The sequence below is a fragment of the Manis javanica genome, chromosome 1 (genome assembly GCF_040802235.1).
Source record: "Manis javanica isolate MJ-LG chromosome 1, MJ_LKY, whole genome shotgun sequence".
In the NCBI taxonomy this organism is placed as follows: domain Eukaryota; kingdom Metazoa; phylum Chordata; class Mammalia; order Pholidota; family Manidae; genus Manis; species Manis javanica.
Genome location: NC_133156.1, coordinates 118,997,309 through 119,022,285, shown reverse-complemented (window position 1 = coordinate 119,022,285; position 24,977 = coordinate 118,997,309).

The following is a 24,977-nucleotide window of genomic DNA, read 5'->3' as shown; positions in this document are numbered from 1 at the left end:
AGTTGTGGCAAGACCTATAGGCCTCTGGTCAGACTAAAGCAGTTACTGTATATCATGTGACTGGCCATTTGCCTTTGGCATCCCCAGGGGATGAAACAGACACATGGACCCAGGTGCGCTGGCTGGAAGGAAAGCCTGCCTCTGATGTGGCCCAATGTCTATATCAATGTTTGTTGCACATGGGGCTGTAGCCCATCAGTGGGGCTTGACATAGACCTTTGAAGAAGTCAACAGAGCCCAGGAGTGCCTTGTGTGCTCTAAGAGGGACTTACACTGAGTCCTGCAGCAACATGGGACAATAGTAAAGGGGCTGATACCCCTTTCAGGTGGCAGATAGACTATATTGGGCCTCTGCCCAGATCAGAAGGATATCTATATGCCATGACTTGTATGGACATGGCTACTGAACTATTGGTTGCTTTTCCTGAACGTTGTGCAGATCAGCAAACTACCAAGAGGGGCCTAGAGTGTCTCTTTGCAGCTGTTTCTGTGTGTCCCATCAAACATTGTTCATCAAGCATTTTCTCTTTACATAGTCCTTTGAATTACTTTCCTTTTATTGGAGTCTCAGAGACTTTTCTTTTGGAGTCCCCCTTCTCCTTGATTCAGTATAACTTATATACTTCATTCTCCCTGACTGTCTTTGGAATCCATGTCTATGGCTTCCCCATATGTACATAATTAAACTTTGGTTTTTAATCTCTCATGTCAATTTGATTCTTAAGTCAGCTAGAAGAACCTCAAGGTTTCTTCCTCCCCAACACAAGCTTTCCTGGTTCCTCCACTCAAATTATATAGACAATCACCAGAGCAAGCAGGTGTTTTGCATCTTAATTCCTTCCTTCATTTATTAAATATTTGCTGAATGCAGACAAAGGGCCAGGCACTGTCCTAAGTTTTGGGCCAATAGCAAAGAACAAGATGGCAAGGTCTTTGCCTTTATGAAATTTATAATCTGACAAGGTAGATGCTAAACAAGTAAAATACGTGTCTGTGATACATATGATGAAAGATGAGTGATACATTTTTATTTGAACACATGACAGGGAGAGCTAATCTATCTAGGATGAAGTAATAGACCATGAAATAAGATTGGCTAGGTAAATTAGCCAGCCAGCAGTGCTCCAAATACCTGTCATCTCATTAGCCAAAGATAGTCCTCTTTCTGTCATGCTGTTCCTTTCATTCCAGCCTAATGATGTTTCACAAAGAAGTGAGGGAAACCATACACTTTGCCTAAGACAGACATTTATTCTTTATACTTTTTATTCTTTATTTGGTTGATTTCGTCTGTGCTGTATGAAAGAGCAGCATCCTAGGGCATTAATTTTTAATGTGGTTGGTCTCCTGGTCATTTCTCATTAGCCTGACATGAAACCGAAGGTTTGGGAAATAAACAAATACTTAGAATTATAAAAGGGTAATACACAGCAGCGGCTAAGACAGAAAGAATATTTTTTAAGAAAGATGAACAGCATACTCAGAATATGACTAAATAGTTCAACATATAGATTCAGAAAAGAGATTTTAAATGACCTGGTAAAAATTAGAATTCACTTTATATGGGACATAAATACATTTAAAAAACACATACATGCACACATATACACAGCTCTCTCAATGACTACATGTTTCTCTTATGGTTGCAGTACTGCTTTAGTAATAAGAGTATTTTAAGCATTGCACTGTTAGGAAATTTTGCTCAAAACAAAGTCAATAGTCTTTAAACAAATATTTTCTGAATATGTTGGTCTCTCACTCAGTTTGGAGTCTCAGGGAAGTCAGATTCAGATACAGTGAAATGTGAAACCAGTCAAGAAAGCAAAGCAAGTTTTATTATGCTCTGAAACAGAGCAGGCCTCTGAACTAGTGTCAGAAGGCCCTGACTGCCTATTATGAGGCTTCTTTTATAGGGTGTTTGGCAGGGCAAAGAAGTCCTTGATTGACATGCTTTGGCCTTGGGGGCTTGATCTGATTGGAGGATTGAAGACATGGGCTGTACTCTGACATCTTTCATCTGGGAAATTTTTGTCATCTGGGAAGTGCTGGTGCTCTGAGGTTTCTTATTGTGGAGAGTGCCTGTGCCCTTCAAGTCACTCTTGGTCATGGAGGCTTCACTTAATTAACTCTCTGAGTCACCTCTAGCTCTCTTGCTTTATCTGATTAGCTCCCTGAGTTCTTGGTGGGCCCCACCCTCTTTTCATTCTGCTCATGTCTGTCTTTCTGCCTAACAGATAGCCACATACTGGTCACTCTACCACATACCAGGACCAAAGAAGAGCACAAGACAAAAGTAATCCTGATTCAATGCTGTTTGCTACACGTTTTTGTCTAACTCATACTCAAAGTGGTGTCACTGCTTTGAAAATTTTCATATATGCTATTTTATTGCAAAACCCTTCAAAACATTATTTGAAAAAAATAGCATAAAAATTTGTCATCTACTTCCTCTAAAGTGTGCCATAAAATTCCCCCAATTTCAACTGAGTATGGTTTCCATTTGACCATTCCAGCCAGCAAATACTCAATTGTCTTATAATCATGTGGAAAATGTGCATTATATTATAAATTTTGACATGGAGAGGTGAAAAGTAGGTAGTGTTGAAAAGACTTATCTATAATTTTCAGTATTCATTTAATCTTTTTCAACAAATAAAAATAAATATTAATGCATAAAAATCGCTTTAGTAATTGTACAGATTTTAAAGCACTTATTCATGTAAACAATGTTATGTGTCTATTCACATTTACATACTTTGTTAAAAGGTCAAGTTGAAAATATATACAGATAACTGAACCATGAGAAAGACCACTGAGAAACCATGGAAATGCACTTAAACAGAAGCTAAATTGACCATGAAATGGAGAAAACACTGTAACAATAAAGATAAACAGAGAACATAGAAGAAAACAAAGACTAAAAGTGAGGAGAATGAAATGCTCCATGATTAGTAAACTAGAAGTACTAGACTCAAATAGTCATAACTCTATAATCTGCTGAGAAAAATGGAGGGCAAGAGATGTTTTGCCTCTGGGCCCAACAAAACAAGTTATCAGAATTTGCAACAAATGTTAAACGCAGGGGTAAATAAAATACCATTTAATAAAAACTATTAAGATAAGCCATGACAGTGTGTGGTATACTGGAAAAGCTAGGTTCTCTAGCTTAAGTATGTTAATCTACCAAATTGGAAAAACACAAAACAAATTTACACAAGATAAAGCTTTAAAGCTCAAATATTACAATTGTGACATTAATAATGAAATCAAAATGGATAATTAAAGCCTTTATGTGAGAAATGCTCACATTTCTATTCTGGGGAGGTGCATTTATGCATCCATTTCTTTAAGTTCAAAGTCAGCCCATCATAGTTATTTACATGGCTAAAAAGAACTCTTCTGGGAAGAGTTTAATGGAAGGATGATAGTATCTATTTTGCACTCACTCCTGGTGAGCTGAATGCCAAGCCCAAGTCATCATATTGTCAATTACAAAAGCTTTATTTCAATATCCAAAGACAGGTGTCAAAGAGATAAGTATGAGTTGTGACTGATACCTTCTTCCTATAAGAGAACATTCTTTTTGTAACTATAAAAGAATCTAAGTGTGGAAATATTATTTTAAAGGTGCTGAATAGTCTTGATGTACTAGGATGTTTACAACCTCTTTTTAGGTTATGAAAATTGAAAATAAGATGAATTTTAAAAATTAATTTTGTTTTGAAGTATAGTTGACATAGAATATTGTATTACTTTCAGGTGTACAACATTGTGATTTGCTTTTATATACATTATGAAATGGTCACTACAATAAGGCTTGTTACTATCTGTCACCACACAAATTATTAAAGTATTACAGTCTATATTTCCAATGCTGTACCTTGCATCCCTATGTCTTATTTTCTTCATAACTGGAAGATTGTACCTCTTAATCCTCTTCATCTATTTTGTCTATACCCTCCCCTCTCTCCCCTCTAGCAACCTGTTCTCTGTATTTATGAGTCTGTTTCTACTTTGTGTTTGTTTGCTCATTTATTTTGTTTTAGATTCACATATAAGTGAAATCATTCAGTATTTGTCTTTCTATGTCTGACTTACTTCACTTAGATAATACTCTCTAGGGTACCAACACTTTACTTTCCCCTAATATTAAAAAAAATCTCTTCATGCAATTCAAATAGTAATCTTTAGAGAAAAGCATTGTATTGAAAAATGATCACATTTGAAGGCTGACATATAATGTCCACTAGATAATCTCTTATATAACTGCACCATTAGTAGATCTTTGGGAGTTTATTTTCTTTGTTGGGCCAATTGTTTCTTCAGTACCTTATAAAAAAATTATTAATTCTTGTTAGGTATCTCTCATGAGACAGTCCTTCCCCTACATCTGTATCTTTTGTTTGTATAGCTACCATTTTGTAGGTAAAAACAAAATACTCTGGGCAGAAAGTTAATTTAAGTAAGATTGAGTATTGTAAGGAAAAGGCTATAGACTGCCTTTTAGAAAGTATTTAATAAGTACAGCAAGAGTAGATATAGGAATCACTAGTTCAATATAAAGGAATTAGTTTTAGGATAGACAGGTACTAATTTTAACAAGGGAACAAAACAATCTGTAAAACTCATTAATTTAATGCCTGGCATAGACCTCAAGTAATAGTTAGCTCAGTTGGCAAACTATGTCCTGCAGGCCAAATCTGGCCCATGATCTCACTTTATAAATAAAGTTTTATTGGAACACAGTCATACCCATTCTTTCATGTATTGTCTACAGCTGTTTTCACACAATCATGTCAGAGTCTAATAGTTGCAGCAAAGACGAATGACCCACAAAGCTGAAAAATATTTACACTACCTGCTGTTTTATAGAAAAAGGCCTACTCTAAATAATTCTGCTCTGTTTTTCCTTTCACAGTTGACATTAGGTCAATATCTATTATTCCAAGACTGTTGTCTAACAGAAGCTTTTCAATGTTATATAAAATTGGGCAAAAGAATCATATTTATAAACTAATCATGAATTAGATTGTTTTTTATTACAGAAAGTGAGTTTTATGATATATGAACTCTGAACGCTGCAAAATTCTCTGTGATCCAGACCCAGGGAGGCAAAAGTTTTTAAAAATGCAAAATTCAGAAATTGTGTCTGTATTATGAAGCTAAATAATTCAGAGACATATCTTTGCAAATTTTTTCACAAACATGGTTAGATATATAGATTTAATGATTTTACCTTAGGTCAGCAATCTATCTTAAAGAGAATAGATTATGAATACATCTGCTGTGGATTGTTATTGATTTTCTGAGTGAGTATTTATACAACAAATGGCCTGCTTACTTGCAAATATCAACTTCATCTAGGACTCAAGTAGAAGAAAAATACTGGTTGAACTATTACTGAAGAATGTACATCTCATAGGTTTATATGTGATTGGGATTAATACATCAAAGAGCATCTTTCTGTCTAAACTATTGGCTTTCCAACCCTATGCTTTTTTTGATTGAGCATTTTGATCTTTCTATTCCTGTTCTTTGTATATCTTTCTCTTCTGTATATTCTTACAGCCTCACATCTGAGTTTGATATATGGGATAATAGAATAAAACAACAACACTACCCTATATCAAATTATATCAGTTATAAATTATTATTCTAGCTTACACAGAGTATGTGAATATCATCTGATCCCCTCAACAACCCTGTAAGATAGAGCAGATAAGCTCAATGTGCATTTGAAGAAACTGAAGCACAGAAACGGTGAATGGTTTGTGTACATTTAGATAATAGTAAATAGAAATTAGTACAAAAAAGCAGCTTTTTCATTTTAAATTTAGGGCTCATGTCATTGAAACTACAGCTTTCTCAGACAACCATGTTATTTTTAATTTGTGAGATATCATGATACAGAATCATTATGGTCACTACTACTATTGTCATTCATAATGCAAAGACTCATTTTTACACCTTGGACCAAGTGAAGTTTGTGGGTTAAGAGGATCACAATTCATAGCTATGTTAAAAATATGTGTATAAATTGTAACTCTGCTTTAATCAGGCACTATACTTGATTTTCATGGATCTTGTTTGGGGTTTCCTTGAAAGGATCAATGGGTTGGATGGAATAATTATTGGAATTTCATTTGTGTGTTATTTTGTAATCTATAAAGCAAATTGGGTACTTTACAAGATAGGAGCAGCTGAAGCAAGATCCTTAGGGGGTAAAGGTGAGAACCAGTTGCAAATGAAATCCAATTATATCATAAACTCATTTCCTTTGCAGGCTGACATGCTCTACCTTGAACCTCAGGTTGCAGTTCCAGGATTTGTGTATTCTGATTTCTCAGTAAAAAAAATAGTTGAGCATGTGCTGATCAAGCATGCCCCTACAGTAAGTATGTGTATTTTCATTAATTTATAAATGTATATGTATTTATGTTTAATACCTAATACATTATGCAAATTATAAATACAAGTGAAGTTGAAAGTAAAATTAAGTGAGAAGAAATTTTAAATAAATTTTTTAGCTATTTGCAGGTATCCTTCCCCCTCAAAAAAACAAAAATAAAAACAAAAACTGAATACACACTGACAGGCTGACTGGCATTTTGGAATGTAATTAAATGTAAGTTAGCATTTTTTTCCTTGATTCCTATGTAACTCTTTCTGACACTTGCTAATACTGTCTATCGTAGCAGAGGAAGATTCCCACAAATGTATGCAGAACCAAATAAAACAAAGGCATTATTGGCTGCCTTCACCAACTCAGGGCACTGTTGTTTTTTAATCTCAGTCACAATTAAATGAAGGGTTTTTTTGGGTGGTTTGATTGGTATACGTATTTGGTTTTCAAGGTCAGTTGATTATTCACACAAAACAATTCAATTCAGAAGGCATAATAAAGATCAGAGAAGAAATAAATAAAATGGAGAAAAATAAAACAATAGAAAAAAATTAATGAAACCAAGAGGTGGTTCTTTGAGAAAATAAACAAAATAGATAAACCTCTAGCCAGACTTATTAAGAAAAAAAGAGAATCTACATACATAAACAGAATCAGAAATGAAAAAGGAAAAATCACGATGGACATCACAGAAATACAAAGAATTATTAGAGAATAATATGAAAATCTATATGCTAACAAACTGGATTACCTAGAAGAAATAGACAACTTTCTAGAAAAATACAACCTTCCAAAACTGACCCAGGAAGAAACAGAAAATCTAAACAGACCTATTACCAGCAATGAAATCAAATAAAAAAACTACCCAAGAACAAAACCTCTGGACCAGGTGGATTCACTGCTGAATTTTATCAGACATTTAGAGAAGACACAATACCCACTCTCCTTAAAGTTTTCCAAAAAAATAGAAGAGGAGAGAATACTTCCAAACATCACTCTAATACCAAAACCAGGCAAAGACACTACAAAAAAAGAAAATTACAGACCAATATCCCTGATAAACATAGATGTAAAAATACTCAACAAAATATTAGCAAACTGAATTAAAAACTACACCAAGAGGACCATACACCATGATCAAGTGGGATACATCCCAGGGATGAAAGGATGGTACAATATTTGAAAATCCATCAACATCATCCACCACATCAACAAAAAGAAGGACAAAAACCTCAAGATCATCTCCATAGATGATGAAAAAGCATTCAACAAAATTCAATATCCATTCATGATAAAAACTCTCAACAAAAAAGTTATAGAGGGCAAGTACCTCAACATAATAAGGGCCATATATGACAAAACCACATCCAACATTATACTTAACAGCAAGAAGCTGAAAGCTTTTCCCCTAAGATTGGGAACAAGACAAGGATGCCCACTCTCCCCCCTTTTATTCAACATAGTACTGGAGGTCCAAGCCACGGCAATCAGACAGCACAAAGAAATAAAAGGCATACAGATTGGTAAGGAAAATGTCCAACTGTCACTGTTTGCAGATGACATGATATTGTACATAAAAAACCCTAAAGACTCCACTCCAAAACTACCAGATCTAATATCTGAATTGAGCAAAGTTGCAGGATACAAAATTAACACACAGAAATCTGTTGCATTCCTATGCACTAATGATGAACTAGCAGAAAGAGAAATCAGGAAAACAATTCCATTCACAATTGTATCAAAAAGAATAAAATACCTAAGAATAAACCTAACCAAGGAAGTGAAAGACCTATACCCTAAAAACTCCAAGACACTCTTTAGAGAAATTAAAGAGGACAGTAATAAATGGAAACTCATCCCATGCTCTTGGGGAGGAAAAATTAATATTGTCCAAATGGTCATCCTGCCTAAAGCAATCTACAGATTCAATGCAATCCCTATCAAAATACCAACAGCATTCTTCAACAAACTGGAACAAATAGTTCTAAAATTCATATGGAACCACCTAAGACCCTAAATAGCCAAAGCAATCCTGAGAAGGAAGAATAAAGCAGGGAGGATCTTGCTTCCCTCCTTCAAGCTCTACTACAAAGCCACAATAATTAAGACAATTTGGTACTGGCACAAGAGCAGACCCATAGACCAGAGGAACAGACTAGAGAGTCCAGATATTAACCCAAGCATATATGGTCAATTAATATATGATAAAGGAGCCATGGATATACAATAGGGAAATTACAGCCTCTTCAACAGCTGGTGTTGGCAAAACTGGACAGCTACATGTAAGAGAATGAAACTGGATTACTGTCTAACCCCATACACAAAAGTAAACTCAAAATGGATCAAAGATCTGAATGTAAGTCATGAAACCATAAAACTCTTAGAAGAAAACATAGGCAAAACTCTCTTGAATATAAACATGAACAACTTCTTCATGAACATATCTCCATGGGCAAGGAAAACAAAAGCAAAAATGAACAAGTGGGACTATATCAAGCTGAAAAGCTTCTCTACAGCAAAGGATACCATCAGTAGAACAAAAAGGCATCCTACAGTATGGGAGAATATCTTCATAAATGACATATCCTATAAGGGGTTGACATCCAACATATACAAAGAGCTCATGCACCTCAACAAAAAAAAAGCAAAAAATCTAATTAAAAAATGGGCAGAGGATCTGAACAGACACTTCCCCAAAGAAGAAATTCAGATGGCCAACAGGCACATGAAAGATGCTCCAAATCGCTAATCATCAGATAAATGCAAATTAAAAGCACAATGAGATATCACCTCACACTAGTTAGGATGGCCACCATCCAAAAGACAAACAACAACAAATGTTGGTGAGGATGTGAAGAAAGGGGAACCCTCCAACACTGCTGGTGGGAATGTAAATTAGTTCAACCATTGTGGAAAGCAGTATGGAGGTTCCTCAAAAAACTAAAAATAGAAATACCATATGACCCAGGAATTCCACTCCTAGGAATTTATCCTAAGAATGCAGCAGCCCAGTTTGAAAAAGACATATGCACCCCCATGTTTATCTCAGCACTATTTACAATAGCCAAGAAATGGAAGCAACCTAAGTGTCCATCAGGAGATGAATGGATAAAGAAGATGTGGTACATATACACAATGGAATATTATTCAGCTATAAGAAGAAAACAAATCCTAGCATTTGCAACAACATGGATGGAGCTAGAGGGTATTATGCAAAGTGAAATAAGCCAGGCGGAGAAAGACAAGTATCAAATGACTTCACACATCTGTGGAATATAAGAACAAAGCAAAAACTGAAGGAACAAAACAGCAGCAGACTCACAGAACCCAAGAATGGACTAACAGTTACCAAAGGGAAAGGTACGGCGGAGGCTGGGTGGGAAGGGAGGGATAAGGGGAAAAAGGGACATTCCGATTAGCACACATAATGTAGCGACGGGGTTGGGGGGCATGGGGAAGGCAGTATAGCACAGAGAAGACAAGTAGTGATTCTATAGCATCTTCCTACACTGATGGACAGTGACTGTAATGGGGTATATGGTGAGGACTTGATAATGGGGGGAGTCTAGTAACCATAATATTGTTCATGTAATTGTATATTAATGATACCAAAAGAAAAAAGAAAAAAAAAAGAAAAGGCAGAAATAGCAGGAAGATGCTGCTGAACGTCCTACCATGCAAAGGACACACAGCCCATCACGACAAAGAATTATCTGGCCCAAAATGTCACATGTGCCAAGGATTACAATTCACGTCTTAATGTGCCACAGTCTACTTCATGTTAATACTGAATGACTTCTGGTGAAATAGAGAAACTTTCTTCCCATGAAGTTCCATTCTGCCCACCTCCTTTGTGCTATTATTGTCATACCTGTTACATCTGCATACACTGTGACTCCAAAAAAAAAAAACAATTTAGTTGGATGCTGTACAATTTTCATAAATGAATTCAAAATCCATTGAAATTCCTCATTTCAAAAAAATTTAAATGAGTCAGAAAATTGTATATCCAGGTAATTTTTCTCAGAGTTTTTATACCTTGCACACATTATTGCTTTCTGTATCAAAATCATGTAACAATAGAAACTTCTCCACACATCCATTTGCAAAATACTTTCCACAGCAGAGATCGCTTTACAAAAGCAATTACTTCTTCAATCCTTTAAAAATTATCTTCTTTAAAAAGATGGAAGAAGATCTTTTTTATTTCTTTCCCTAAATACATCCTCGGTGGTGTCAGCTATGAGATCATTATTCTTCACCCCTTCCCTCCCACAGTGGCTAAAAAAGACAGCAGAAAGCTCTGTCATTTTCTGGTTGATCACTTGTGCTTAGACATATAATACGTTCAATCCCCAGTTCCTTGGAAGAATCTTTTACAGACTTTTTCCCATTTTAAAAATAAGGATTACTGTAATTAAAACCACATTGTATAATCCACTTAACCAGCTCCCCTCAAAGCTCTGGGACCCTCACTTTTCTGTCAGGTTAATCCCTCCTTTATGTTGCAGAGGTCTGAGTGAGCTAGACAGCATCAAGCTTTACATTAAACTGACCTTAATTTTGTTCTTGTTTTTTACATAATTCAATACACATCACGATTCCGAAAAGTCTTTTTTTTTCCAGTCTGGTGGATGATGTTCAGTGTATGCTCATGTGTTTTGGAGCAAACACAGACCCATGCTTCTACAGATGAGGCATCGGCAGCTAACTGGGGGGCGTCTAGAATGCAGATGCCAAAGCACTGCCTCTTGAATCGAATTAGTCAAGGGTTGGAACACCGCTTCAATTAAGGTACGAGTCCAGGGTTTATGAGGTCCCAGGTCCCAGGGGAATGCTTCAGACGCCCCGTTCTGCTCCCCTTCCCAGCCACTGCAGGAGCTTTGGCAGGACAGAAGTTTCCTATACCTCACAGCCTAGAAAACTGTAATGACCTGTTTTACTCCCGGGATCATCTCTGCGTGACAGCTGAAGAAAATGTACCCCGGGTTTTCCAAAAATACTTGCATCAAGAGACTGGCAAGCTGGTCCGAAAGGTGATAACAAACAGGACTTTTTTTTACTTCATTTAACGCTCTCACCATCATACCAGGCTAATGAATGCACACAGTCCTCATGACTTTCTGTCATAGTGAACTTTATTTGAACCTGTTTCAAAGTAAACAAACAAGGGGCTGACATGGATGCATAAACTTTTGGTAATTTAGACATTAAGAAGAGCCAGATGTCCTTTTATTAAATACATAGTTCATATGCTGAGTGCAGTCTGTATTAAATGAGGTGAACAGGGGTGGGGAGCATTCAAAACAGCAGCAATAACAGTGTGGTTAGGGGTGGAGTGCTTTTAGTTCTTGGATTGGACTTGTCTTTGACCATGAAAATTGAAATTATTTGATGCAAGTTATTAAATATTTATGTCTCAGAAAAAGGAAGCTGTAATTGAAGCTAATGATATATACCTTTTGGCAGATCCCAGCCAGAGGCTTACTATGGCTATTTGGTTTCTTTCTGGATATATATTTAGACTAAAAATCCTATCCTCTCCTGCAGTCTGATAGATTTGCTCATGTACCTAAGTTATAGCCAATGGAATATCAATGGAGGGGTGGATACCGCTTCAAGGCTTGGACCATTTTCTGTGCATGATTATTTCTTCCTCCATCTGTTAGCTAGCTTCTGAGAACTTGGCAAAATTTTTCTAAGGCCCCGGGGATGGCAAATTCATTAGATAAATGAAGCTTGGGTCCCTGAATCACCCAGTAGAAGATCCCCCAGTAAACACCCCATTGGATCATGATGGGCCAATATAAATGTCCAGGGGGTTGTGTTAAGCCACCAAGAATTATCTGGTTTAGCAACAAGTCATTATGTAAGCTGGTATACCTTGTCCCGCTCCCCTTCTTGATCAAGAACTCATGCCATGTCAGCATCATGTACAAAAGAAGAAATGGTCAATTCTACATAAAGAAATGGAAGATGCTATCCTTGAGTGGGAATTTGAAAAGTCACAAAGTGAAGAGCAGCCCTACGTACATTAAAACAATTTTTCTAACAAAGGATTTGGCTTTTCTATTATAAGACAACATTGAATTTGCAAAATTGACTTTTTATGTAGAGTAATATGAAAGATAATAAAAGCCCTTCCCTTCCCTTACCAAAGTATGATCTCCTTTTTGGTTTATTTTTACAAAGGCCCCTTTGGTTTAAGAGATTATCTTTGGATGTCTGGTAGTAAAACACATATTTTAACTGAAAGGAGCAAGATACATGGACTTTCTTTTTCTCTAAAATATGGCATGTGTTCATTTATGCTGTTAATGTATCATTGGAAAGCAGAGATTAGAATATCTAAATATGTCTAAACCCCCCAGTTAGATTTCCCTTGCTTAACTTCTCTTTCTTTTTATACAAAGAAAAAGCTTGAGCTTCCAGCCCAGAGTTTTGAAGTCTGCACCCTCCCACACATCTCTGGAATTTCATGGGGGACTATCTTATTATCTTATTGTGTTCTTTCCTTACTCCATATTGCTGATGATGCTGAATTGTTAATTATGCCAACTGTTGCTCCATTTCCTTGCTTGTCTTCTTTTCTTCCCTCCACTCTGGATGCCATTTCTCCTTCTTTTCCTTAATCCATCAAAATAATAATGTAGAAGTTTTGAGTGTATCAGACTGTATGGAGCACAATGATACCTTACCTTGCTGCCATATTTTCTTGCTTAAGCATCAGAGCTGAATCTTAGCACACTGTCACCCACTATAGTAGTAGTAATTTTAATGCAAGGGGATTATTATGTACAAGAAAATAAAAAGAATCACTTAGAAATTCTTGTATGTTTCTCTATATAATTTGGCTTAAAACCCTACCAGTACGGGCACCTTCTCTCCTGATCTTAAAGATGTGTGTCAGAGTTCCCTGTGGTCCTCTGGGAGGGAAGAAGTTGGACACTGGGCTGTGATCTCCAGCTTCCTGGTAGCTTGTTTCTCTTGTAGCCCGTATTGGGTTCCCCCGTTGTATGTGAGCAGAATAGAATTTTACTAAATGAAGACAAGTGCCCACTGCTGGTCTGTTGGGCCCTGCCACCTATTGTGCATTTGTTACTCATTCTTTTAGAGTCTCCATTTCAGACAGGCTGTCCTAACTCAATTTTCATTTGCAAGGGTTACTACATTAAAAGCAGCAGCTCTACTAAGTCAAATGTGCAATAACAGCTATCTGCTTTCAAGGGAAGGGGCTGTAGGAAGCAGACCTGCTTCTCCAAAAAACAAACCATTAGATCCTTATTTTATCGAAGAATTTTAGGGGAAAATATTGAGAATAAGAGGAAAACTACTAGCAGGTGAACCTTCTTCCCAATAGAACTATCTAGGTCCTTACAGACATTGAATTCTGGCTCCACTGGACCTTTCTGTACCTGTTCCCAGACAAGAGAGTGGGGATTTGGATAGCGAACTCCCAGTGGAGGTCAGCGTTTGAACAAGTTCTGATAAGATTATTTTGATGTTTCCTCTTTGTTATTCAGTTCTTATAGACCTTTGTATTTTAAAGTAGAAGTAGGATGATGTGCATTGAATTACATTTTTCTTCTCTGTTGCTGACTCAACTTTTTGAAAGCGGGCCTGGAAAGTCAAAGTGTCTCTGCATTTGTCCCTGGTGAAATGGAAACTGATTCCAAAATATTGGAAAACTTCTAGAAAAGAATCCAGGTTGTCACAGCAAGAAAATGAGGAACTGCCATGCAGTGAGTGAGGCAAATAAACTGGCACAGGGTTCCTGGTGGGGCGATCACTCAGCCGGCCATCATCCTCGCACTGCACGTTCTTCCTGTCCACCCGAAGACGGACCCAGCCGACCTTACATCTTCTTCTTCTGGCTTAGTTCCAGTGACACCAAAAGACTTGCTTGATTTAGTAAATTTGGGGAAACATATTACTAAAACTATTCTGAAACCATAAACTTAGCTATTCAGTTGACTGAGTAGTTTGTGTTTCAATTTTCAACTGCATCCAAGAGAATTTTATTCCTTACATTGATGGAGTATTACTGAAAAGTAAATTGATTCAATTTCAAGTGCCAGCTTTGTGACCTGACAACAACAGGGAGGTCAGAAGGAAAAAAAATCTCTGATCCCATCACCTCCCCTTTCTGCATCCAGCTCACCATTTTGGGTTTTTTCCCCCTCACTTCTGCCCAAAAGTATCAAATGCCTTCCTGAAGTTCTTGGTGAACCCAGTGCTCATCCAGTCTCCTAGTCATGATGTTGCACATTACATCTCTAGTATTATCTATCCTGTAACTGGAAGTTTGTTTTTCATAACTCTAAGAGAAGATTATTTCATGATATAACCTTTGTGCTCTTGTTGCTGAGTCAGAGGCAATCCTATTCAGCTCCCTCATGTGTAAAGGAGGCACAGAAAACTCCTGGTTAATCAAAATATGTTTTAACTGAACATATTTTGAAGTGAATCAGGGTTATGCTCTTAAAGTTTGTAAAAAAAAAATCCAGTCCAATTTTACAACTGAATGTCACTTAGAATTGAAATCATTTTAATTTTCATGACCCTAACTAATGCATTTTCCACCAATGTGTTAGTACCAAAAAACCACCAGAGTTACAGTTTAGCAATAGCTCTCCATTCCTAGTACTCTGATGAGAGGTCATGTTGATAAAGAATTGTCATTTTCAAGGGCTCCTGATGAATATAACGTTCTCAGATGTGAGGTTGGAAATCTATAACAATAGAGAAATATTTCTAATTTCCTATTCTATCAAGGGGTAAAGAATTATAAGAATGAGTGGTGCTGCTGGTGGGGTTACTCATTATTTTTGTGTGTGTATATAACAAGGTTATGTGACTACATTCATTGAGATTAGGTTCAGTGAAAGTTATAGAAAACCCCAAATAACAGTGGCTTAAATAGGATGGGAATTAACTTTTTCATTCAGGTAAAAGTTCAGAGGTGTGTTTAATAAGTTGTTCCAATATCAAGGAGTCAAGATTCCTATGGCATATTGCCTCACTGTGTTTGACTGCCATTCACTAGGTTACCTCATGATCCAAGAAGGCTGTTGAAGATTTACCCATTACATCTGCATTATAATAATCAGGAAGGAAAGCAAAAAATGAGAATATATTCTCTCCCTGTAGGGCCACTTTCCACCATTTCTGCTTTTACTCATTGGTCAGAATATAGCCAAGCAGCAGCACCTAGTTGCAAGAGAGGATAGGAATGTAGTCATTATTACTGTATCTGTTCAGGTAAGACTCAGGGATCTAGTAGCAGAAGTGAATGGCTATAGAAAGTCATTTAGCAGCGTCCATGACAATTGCATATACAATGTACGATTTGGGGCAAGTTATTTTTCTCAATTTCATTTTTCTCACCTATATAAGAAGGTGATAGTTCTTACCTTTGGAGTTGCTGGCAGGATTATATGAGATAATATATGTAAACAGTTTTGCAAAGGGTCTGATATAAGACAAATTCCCAATAATGCAATATACAGTATTCTGGGGCCAAAACACTATGTGTCCCTGATCCTTTTTAGCAATGATTCTTAACACCCGAGAGAACCAGTAATGATAGTTGACTATGAAATGCTCTGCCACAAAAATAAAACAAGCTCCATATTAGCCTAGCTACCCATGCCATACCTCTAACTCCACCCCTGGATTTCTCTGTGATCCTTTCATACCAGTATGATCTCAAGATTAAGACATTCTTATGAAAGACATAGGAAGCAGTCTTAACAAGGCTAAGAAACATGTTACCATTTAGCAGTAAATAATTTACAGTAACACCAGGACCATCTTATAAGTATTAGGTGTTCGTTATCCTTCATCTTATTATTATTATTGCTGTTATTAATATTATCATCATAATTTTGGTGGATAGGCTCTATGTCAGAATGAGGTTGGAAATAATCTCATCTGAAAGGGTTGAAATTCGAGCACAATTCTAAAATAATAAGAATGTATCAGTCAGGATTAAGCCAGGGAAACAGAGCTGCTCTGAGTATTTGGGGAATGAGATTTATTATGGACATTATATCTTACAGAAACATGGAGGAGCTGGGAGAAATGAAGGTCTGGAATAAGAAGTGGGGAGAAGACACAGTAACCAGTTGGTCTGCCAATATCACCAGCAAGAATGGAAAAGTCAGAGCTTGAAGATAAATACAAAAGCTAAGGATGCCCAGACCATGAAGTGCGTGCAGAGGGGGATGCCATGGAGAGGTCTGCAAGAAGCTAATACTTCTGTGTATCTATTGCCAAATATCTGTTTGTGGGCCTGGAACAGCTGTGTCCAGCCCAGCCCTCAATTGGGAAGGACAGCTAATCAGAGAGCGGAGAGGAGGTGGGGGAAAGGGGAATCTGTGGACACCCTTGCAGTTGAACATCATTGTAACTGAGCCCAGTATCCTTCTGAGAATCATGAAAACTATTTAACTTCCACCTCCCAGTCACATGTAGAAACCATACAGGGAAGGAGACCCCTAAAATACAAACCTCAGCTTAAGCAAGTTGATGTAGCACACTCCAGCACAAGAATGCAATAACTGAAAACCTTGTTTTAAACTAGAAGTTCACATTATTTGGTAAATTTGCCTTCCTTACTACCAATATTTACTTAGTAATTTTAACATTTTAAGATATTTTAGTGTTTATGATGGTACAGAGAATGAGTCTCAACTTGAAAACATATCAGCAAGATGATTGTGCAACCTTTAAATATGCCAAAGTGTTTTCTGACACACCTGATTCCCTCAGAAAACAGAACTTCCACTGAAGAAGTCAAAGCTTTTGATTAGGACCCACACATTTTACAGCACTGAAATATAGAATTTAAGTTGTAGAAAATGGATAATATTGCAATGATTTGTTTTTCTTCTGTTGGAGCTGATGACTTCCAAAATCATACTTTCATTGCTCTGTAGAACATAACCCAATTTGCAGCTAATTTAGCAATCTTATTTCATCATCATTCTTCACTGGCCATATTAGATTCTTATTTTTCATTCTACTGGTTCCCTCATTAATGAACTAAATAAAACTTTTATGTATGCTCCCTATCAACACGTGTGACAATTACGTTTTTAACATTTTTTCAATTATACTTTGACCATCATCACAAGACTTATTTTTTAAATAAGAAGAATCTTCAGAGGCTGATAACATGAAGAGTAGGTAGGACGGAATGTGGGGCATCTGAGAACATCAGTACTAAGAATCTCACTGGAAAGTGTGGTGGAGAAAGGAGGCAATGGCAAGAACATTTAGTAGGAGTCAGGAAAACGAGCGTTTGGAGGAAGTCTGAGCCCCACAGACTGAAGACGCAGCAGAACAGTCCCCTAGTTCACAGCGAGCCTTGTTTCCATATGGTGCTGTGATTTTGAAAAAGTGGGAGTTATAGAATATAATCTGAAAATTCATTTATTTTCTCCATTTCTCGTAAGTCTGCTCATCCTCGACCCATGGGTGAAGTCCAGTACAAGTCTTTCAGCTCAGAGTGAACAAAATACCCTTTGGTCAATCAGTTCTCAGTTGGTTCAGTGATTAACATACCCAGCAAGCCTGGCACTTTGCGGTGGACAGCTGCAGCAGGAAAAAGAGGCCATGGAACTATTCCCCCTCTACGGTTCTGCACATTTCCCCCAGCTAGAATTACATTTCTGCTCCTCTGCTTACTAAATTTCCCCACTGGACCCCTCAGAATTGAAGAAAGAAAGGTAAGGAGAAAAATGCCCATTTCTGTAGCTGTTGTAACAAATTACCACACAGTTAGTTATATCAGCACAAGTTTCACAAATTGTTTTACAGTTTTAGAGGTCAGAAGTCTAAAATCAATGTGTTGTCAGAGCTGTGATCCTTCTGAAGAAAGATGGGTTTCCTTCTAATTTCTAGCTTTTAGAGGCATCTTGCATTTACTGGCTCTCAACCCCTTCCTTCCTCCATCTTTAAAGTGCTTCATTCCAATCTTTGCTTCTGGTGTCCCATCTCCTTCTGCCTTTGACCCTCTCACCTCCCTCTTAAAGAGACCTTTGTGATTACTTGGGTCCACTTGAATAATCCAGGATAATTTTTCTATCTCAAGTTCCTTAACTGAATCACTTCAGCAAATTCCCTTTTGCCATGTACTGTAACATTGCACAGTATTGGGAGACTAGGGGATGGACATCCTTGTGGGGCAGGGCGTTTATTCCACCTACCACAGAGAGAAAAATTCTTACTTGTACTTTTTAGTTATCTCTGGGTTTGGTAGGTGTTTAAAACTGATTCTTTCTCTCTTGGGAAGTTTCCATGAGTTCCTTGAAGACCACTGACCCTCAGCCCCATTACTGGGAACCTGTTACTCACAGGTCCTTCCCCATCAGAAGCAAATGCATCTCTGCATCTAGCCAGAACCCTGTTTTTTCTTTTTTTTTTCCACAGAGATCTTCACATTCCTCCAGGAAGCCATCTCAGTCAACTCTTGGCTGGCTGTCTCATCGATACCATGGGAAACATTCTTTGCCATTTGAGTATAAGCTTTGGAATTCACGAAATAGGGTTTAAAGATAATAACGTGTGACATAATAGGGGAAAAGTGGCTTTGGGGGAGTCAATATAACTGAAGCTGTGTTTTATCAATAACAGTGTGCAGTCTTAGAAAAGTTATTCACCTTTATGAGGCTATTTCCTCATATTTTGACATGATAAAAATAATAATGTCTATGAAACAACTAGCACATTTTAGGTTCATAATTGCCCTGAAAAAAAAATTTGCTAGTATATGACATTCATATGGACAATGCTTTGCCTACAGCAGACATAGTTTAAGAGGTCCTTCCCCTCCTTCTTGACCGAGCAATTCCCTCACTGAAGGCAAGACTCTCCATGCCTGTCAGGTGTTCAGGGTACATTCTTCAAGTACACATTCTTTCTGTTACCAGACTTCTGTTAGAGACTGTCATCAAATATTTGGGAAGCATTCTGAAAAAGAGGTTAACATTTTCACCTCAAATAGTTATCTTTAACTTCAATAACTAAAATTAAAATACTGGGTAATGACACACTACATGAAAAGAAGTGACAGGATCCATTGTAGAAATTACCTCTTATGAGATTGGAATTGTAATCAGTTCCAAGGAGAAAATCTAGGTTTCAGAGAAGCACATGTATTCTCAACAGAGATTCATGTGCAGTTCTGTGGAATGGAATGGGAGCAAAGCAGCCTAAGTAAGGTTACAACATGTTTTAAGAAGAGCACAACTAGTAAAAAATTAAGTTAGAAATTTGGCTTCTACACTACTGTATAATGACATAAAGCCAGATCAAATAGATCAGCAGAAATAGCTATGCAACCTGATATTTCACATTTCTAGATCCTAGTAATTGAAAGTCTAACTTTCTGTCTAATGTTCTGTACAAAACACTTTTGAAAGAGTCAGGCTTTTTATTCTTAATTCAATGTCTCATTTCCTATATTTTAAAATATTTCTTATATAATAGTATATTTTAAAATACCTTTATAATAAGATGTATATTTTAATAGATTTTTAACAACCTATTCTCTTTTTCCTCAAAATGGAGCCAAGGGTGACTACTAAACTCACATTATGAGATCTATCACCCAATCCATGGCAAAAAATACATATATTTTTTCTATACTGCATGTTGTAATAGCATAGTAAACTTTGGAATCTCCATCCTCATTGGCTGCACTACTTATTTTCTTAGCAGCTTCTATTTCTTAGTGTCTTCTGTTAATTCAAAATAGAAAACACAATTTTATCATTTCTGTTCAGGTCCTCATGGTATAGGCATTCAGAGGGAAATAAGACACAGAGCTTGTTTACCTGAATTATTCAGGTGATGGACAGGAAAATCAGATTTTTAAATAAAGTTGAATCAACATTATGTGCTCATTATCTTCAGATACCATGCTAATTATGGAATACATGCAGAAAAAAGGACTGGCATAACCTAAAATCCTTTAGCTCCTTTTTCAGTATGAGATCTTTAGTTACAAAATTTAATCTCAATTCATTCCTTGCCTTGAAAGTCTTCCTTTAATCACTGGAGCCCAAACTCCTAAACCCTACAAATATTCTCCCTTAAAGTTTCCTTCTGGAGACACAGTGCAGAACACCCAGTTGTTCTCCCTGTCTGCAGCTCAGTATGATTAACTTCGTTTGATCACCAGTAGAAATAAAGTCACAGTGCCACTGACAGTGGTTAGTGGTTTGTCAGCATGTTGGGTATACAGATTCTCTTTTTCCAGAGGAATATGCCAGCCAAGTAATACTACTACAGTTTTTATGATAGCTAAACATCTACTGAGCCCCACACATGATTTTACATGTATTACCTTTTAAAATCTTTACAAAATCTTCATAGGCTTGTAGTATGATTATCTCTATTTTACTGAAAGGAAACTGAAGACAAAAGAAATTAATTAACTTTCCCAAAGTTACCCAGATGGCAAGCATCAGAGCCACTTAAAAATTTCTGTCCAGGCACAAAGGCTCCAGATTACTAAACATAACTTTGTGAGAAAAATGGGAAGAAGGAGATCCAGCCAGCTTTCGATTCCCCTGCATTCCGCATCACTTACCAAGGGGCTTAGCTTAAGGCTCTCAGCACTGAAGACTGACCAGACAGACAGATTCCCATCTCAGCCTTATTCCCACTCACCATAGCCATTTTCTCTTCCGGTGCCGACTGGCTACAAACTTGCCCCTTGAAAATTAGTGAAACTTGTCTCCAAGGAATATTCTCAGTCACAATTCAAACAACAATATTTCCTAAGAAAACTTAAAATTGTATAATTTCTGTTTCCATAGTATAGTTGTTCAAAGGGAAACAATACACAAATCTTGCTTCCCTGAATCATTCCATTAACAAATAGGAAAACCAACTTTTTTCTTACTGGAATACAGTTGATATACAATATTACACTGGATTCAGATGTACAGCATAATGATTTGATAATTCTAGACCTTACTAAATGCTCACCATGGTTAAGTGTAGTTACTCCCTGCTACTATATCAAAATATTACATTATTATTATTAGGAAAACCAGATTTTTTAATTAAGCTTATTTACATTTTCTTCTTTATGGTGTTAGTTGTTAACCTGACCATAACTATTTCCTGAGAAGATAGGATTTACCACAGTATTTCCCACTCACAATCTATTCAGCCCATGGTTTTATTGCCAAAAAAGTCCCCAAGGAACAAACAACATATTTGATATGAAGTTGTTTTAAACATTTTTGTTGCTATCAATTTTCTATTTATAAACTCACTGCTTGTGTAAATATTTTGTTGTGATTTTTCTCCTAAAGATTTATTACTATTATTATTCATGTCCATCAGGGGCAGAGAGAGAGAAAGATGAAAGCCCTTGGAAGTTCCTCAAAGTTTTTAAAATGCAATTACCATATGATCCAATAATTCCACTTCTCAGAAGAATTGAAAACAACATCTAAGACATAAATGTGTGCACCCACATTCATAGCAGCATTATTCGCAGTAGTCAAAAAGCAGGAGTAGCCAAACTGCCCACTGGTAGAGGAATAGATAAGCAAAGTGTGGTATACACATTTACAAAGGAATGTTACTTAGTCTTAAAAAGGAAGAAAATTTATATTTTCTTGAATATTGATATACAATATTGATCAATCTTGAGGACATTATAGTAAATGAAATAAGCCAGTTATAAAGAGATAAACCCCGTGATTCTATTTTATGAGGCACTGTCTGTGTGGAGTAATCAAAACCACACAGACAGAAAGTAGATGGGTGGTTGCCAGAGGCTAGAGGAAGTGAGGAATTGTTTAATGGATAGGGAATTTTAGTTTTTCACAGTAAAATTTATAGATATTGGTTGCACAACACTGTGAATGTACTTAACACTACTGAACTGTGATAATGCACTTAACACTACTGAATATACTTAAGAACAGTAAAGATTTTAAAGTTCATGTAACATGTGTTTAGCTACATTTAAAAAATTTTAAATATTATCATCACTAAAAAAATTCAACCAGGATGCAAGGTCATGGTAAGTGATTTTAAAAAATCAGCTATTACAATTTGAAGGTAATATTCTTTTTAATAATAAGTACTGAAAGTTGGAGGAGAGACAAAAATTTTATTTTTCCAACTGAGTTAACTAAGGGGGAGGTGGAATGGCTGAGTTCATACAAAACCAATCCTAAATATGGGATGACTGAATGTTGCATAGTGAGAAAAGGCTAGAACTGCCATTTAAGAAGACATTTGTTCTATTATTGATCCTATCAATAACTGTGACAGGGGCAATTCACTTTGCTTTTCTGAAATTAGGTTCTTTTATCTAAAACTTGGTTGTTAAAATGGATCGTCTGTAGTTGCCAAGATACATATTCAGAATTTGTGATTTATCTCCTCTGCTTCCTAGTGCCATGCATACATGTGTCCTTAGTCAACAAGTTTATAGTCAATAAGTCAGCAAATTACTACTGTTATGGATGTACTGTTGTTGCCTACGTAAGAGTCCTTAGTATATGAAATTTTATTTCATAGGAATTGCATGACTTTACAGTATATCCCTATACGATAATTTCTAATACAGAAGAAGTGGTATGAGCATAGCTGGGTACATGATATGAAATGCAGGACTAGATCAGTTTACAGAGCTTGAATGTTGGGTTGGACCAGCTGTCTGCAGACCATTTAACAGAGGACACTGGGAATAATCCTGCCAAGGAATAGCGCCCTAAAACCTACTGTGAAAAAAATTGCAACATTCACACAAAATTGCAACACCACCTATGGGTACAGGTTCACCTGTGTCAGTCTGATATGACTAATCAGTTATTTACATCTCCTGAGAACACAATACTTACAGTAATATCAGCCAAACCTGTCATCCAATTGTTCATGAAAATCTAAACATAATAAATGAGTTTTAAAAATCTCAATAGATATGTACCAAGCCCCTAGAAGAAGATGTGATTTGCATTTGTAAAACCTGACGAAAAATGGGGATGATTATGTGGCACTCTCATCTGATAGTTTATGTGAAATATCATCTCACAGGAATAAAATTCCTAATACATAAGAGTATGTGCTCAACGATGTTTATTGCAACAATGTTTATAGTGATAAAAAGTTATAAACAATCAACATCTTATCAGTTAAGGAAGGGAGAAATAAACACACAATATAATGTCATGTAGTTGTTTGAAAATGATGCATTAATGTGACACACTTTTTACAATTGAGACAATATTGGGACATTATTATAACTAGTTTACATTATCTGCATTAGTAAATATTTACATTATCTCATAGTTTATATTAGTACCACATTAATGTAAGATGTTAATAATGGAAACTGTGTGTGTATGTGTGAGGGGAGTTGGAAGTCTCTACTGTAGCTCAATTTTTCTGTAAATGTAATGCTGTTCTCAAAAATTCTCTCAACTTAAAAAAATACAGAAAGCAATGACAAAAAAAATTAGAAGGGTGCATACTTTCTGACCTGAAAAAAGATCTTCAGTGTATTATTAAGTGAGAAAGCTGGTCAAAGATCAGTACATGTAAGTTGACTTGTAGAAACAAATATCAATAAAAGCACCTTATATTTCTTATTGTGATTCTATGAAAATAGACAAAGAGTGAAATAAGACACACAGGTTATTGACCTATTCATTTGAAAGTAAATGTGTGTTGAGAGGATGGAGAAGAAAATGTGGCATCATAAAAATGGAAAAATACATGTGCTGTAATGTTAAAAGTGAAGAATGTAATTTTTTCTATCTTGTCATGAAAACAAATTATAACAAATACAAAACATATTAAACAGAATATTCACCATCCTTCATAATCATGGCAAAATCTCTAAGCACATATTTCCAATATTTACTCTAAATATATAAGAGAATGCTTTTATAATAAAGAAAAGCATTTTTATATTTAAAAATATCACTAGGAATTCAAAAATATATTTTAAAACTTGAAGTTACCATTAACTTCTTTGTTCTGTCTGATATCTGCAATCTGTAGGAAGCTGCAGGGAAACTCAATTTATGGGAAATTAATTTAATATACCAATTTAATATTTTTCAAAGATACTATTTTTGTTATTCAAGACAGATAACAATGAAGCAAAGTTTTGCTCTCCCTAATAAAAGTGGAGTAAAGTAGTAAGAAAGTAAGTTCTTCATTATATTAAGTGTGCTTGTAGTCTTGTCTATGCTGAACAAACATTTCTCAATGTAAATCTTAGAACGAAAGGTAAGTGGGTGGTAATGACTTCTTGTGATCACAGTTGCCTTCCTCAGCTGCCCATGAAGGTTGGTTGCCTGCCACCCAGGTTATAGGTAGCAGCAAGTGCAATCAATTAGGGAAGGTTCCTGCTTCTTTCTGATCCTCCAGCCCTAGATTTCTATACATTGATCCTGAGCAAATACTCAAATAGGCTCTTTTCCACATGGGATATGAGGATGAGTTGATGAAGGGACTGCAGGGTGGGATGCGTGCAAAGTGGGGTGGGCTCTCTAAACAGGAAGAGAAGCGATCAGTCCTTGAGGAGTCAGCT